Here is a 1,825-nt window from a genome sequence, read left to right as displayed (position 1 = left end):
AACTTCCAAAAATAATATAAGGATACCCACTCAATAGATTAAAACTGTAATTAAACACGACTTCAGAATGCTTCTAGATAGTTTAGACATATTAAATTAATTAGTGCTGCAGTTTTTTAACTGATAAATATCACGTTGTTATACCTATTTCTGAGGTTTAAGACCTCATTACTCAATAGCCACATTGCGTCATCACTTAAAGATGTCATAATTGTTTAAAAATGCACTCTCTTCTCTATAGAGTTAAATTTCATATGATTTTCAAAAGCTATGAAACTATCTGTCAGTTGTTAACACGTCTCCACTTACACAAGGGAAGGTGGGATCAGCTGATGTGTTTCCATACTGCACCAGGTTTGATGTCCGTTTTATTTGGCACAGTTATGTCTCATACATGTACACAGCACAGGTGCGCTTGCAATTATTCACTTTTCCTCTCCTGTCTGTAAATGGTCATTAAGATCTTCTTGCTGTTCAGGGATGAGATCAAACACCCAGAAACCAAGGGAAATAGTTATCTCCCTTTGTAATGAACAGGAATTATCCTCAAAGTTAAGAAAAAAGGAAAACATTTAACATACTGATGGGTTAATTTTAAACTGAAAGTGTATGCTTTTTGTCAACTCACTGATTATTCTACAAGTCATTGTCCAGTACCGGATGTTTCCACATGGCTCCCAATCTTGTGCTTCTTCCTTATTCTCATCTAGAACCTTTTATCTCACAGCCACCTCCATCATTTGGACTACTCTGACTCTTTCCATCACCCACATAGATATCCACTTACTTGTCCCAGCTTGAAAAACGGTCTGATGCTTGACCGAAAGAGGGGTGAGAGACTGCTTTACCCCTATCCACTCATTCATGTGTATATGGGTATAAATATATATATAATAAGCCGTGCATTTTGTACAGGTACAGTTAATGGAAAGTCATGGAGCTACTGTCATGTACAGCACGTGTATTCAGAGTGAGCAACTTGTGTAACATAATCTGTGAGTTGGTTAAAAAAAAAAATATGTTTTATGTTGTAGAAAGTAATGTTTGCATGGTGTACCCCATCAGATGTGCTTTATTTATTAAAGAAGAAAAAAATGGAAAATAAAATTGACGTGAATAAAAAAGACTTTTTTCAGGACGTGTTAGCTTGTCAAGTTAGTGGTAAACCCATTCGCACATTTAAAGCGGCCTGCTGTTGAGTGCATTGTCATCCAACCAGTGAGAAACTCAACTAAAATGTTGACAACAATTTCATCTCAAAGTCCACTTAGTAGCTCTTGTGGCGCTTCTGACCATATATGATCTTTACCAGCATATGAAGGTTTTCCAAGCCTGTTAAAGACTTCTTCTCCATGTCTGCTTAAAAATCAAGGTACGAAGATCATTCTTGACCTTGAAAAAGTTGACCGCTGACAAATCAATTATTCCTTTTAATTTCTGAGCCGACATGACGTCAATAAATCTTTGGAAAACATGAAAAATTAATTAACCAAAACAACCAAAAGCATCTTGTGGTAAGATTGTCTCATCAACTGCCAATAACAAGGTTTAAGAATTAACAGTGAAACTTGTAATAAAACAAGACAAAGAGTCAACCGCCAAGCTAGGGTAGATGCTAGATGATACCCAGTGAACGTCGACACAGGTTTACTGCGCAGACATTAGCACAGTTATTTAAACCTTGCTACCATGTGACATGATCCAGCGTCTCCCCCATGCATGCTAACTTCAACAGTGTCTTGAGATAAATGCTAACATGCTCAGAATGACAATCTTTTTGCATACTTAAATACTAAAGTATTATATATATATATATATATATATA

The 1,825-nt window shown here is 36.1% G+C and overlaps 1 protein-coding gene across 5 annotated transcripts in view; it reads left to right on the top strand.

Moving 5' to 3' along the window:
* opa1 (OPA1 mitochondrial dynamin like GTPase) overlaps positions 1-1,249 on the top strand; it is a 39,070-nt gene extending 37,821 nt beyond the window's left edge. For all 5 annotated transcript variants that reach the window (XM_032527110.1, XM_032527108.1, XM_032527109.1 and 2 more), the window contains one exon: positions 1-1,249. This exon is cut by the window's left edge and continues 983 nt beyond it. The gene's annotated coding sequence lies outside the window, so the exon portion shown is untranslated.
* Positions 1,250-1,825: the final 576 nt, after the last annotated feature.

Source organism: Etheostoma spectabile, chromosome 9 (genome assembly GCF_008692095.1).
Source record: "Etheostoma spectabile isolate EspeVRDwgs_2016 chromosome 9, UIUC_Espe_1.0, whole genome shotgun sequence".
Classification (NCBI taxonomy): Eukaryota; Metazoa; Chordata; class Actinopteri; order Perciformes; family Percidae; genus Etheostoma; species Etheostoma spectabile.
This window is presented reverse-complemented; position numbering and strand designations above follow the sequence as displayed.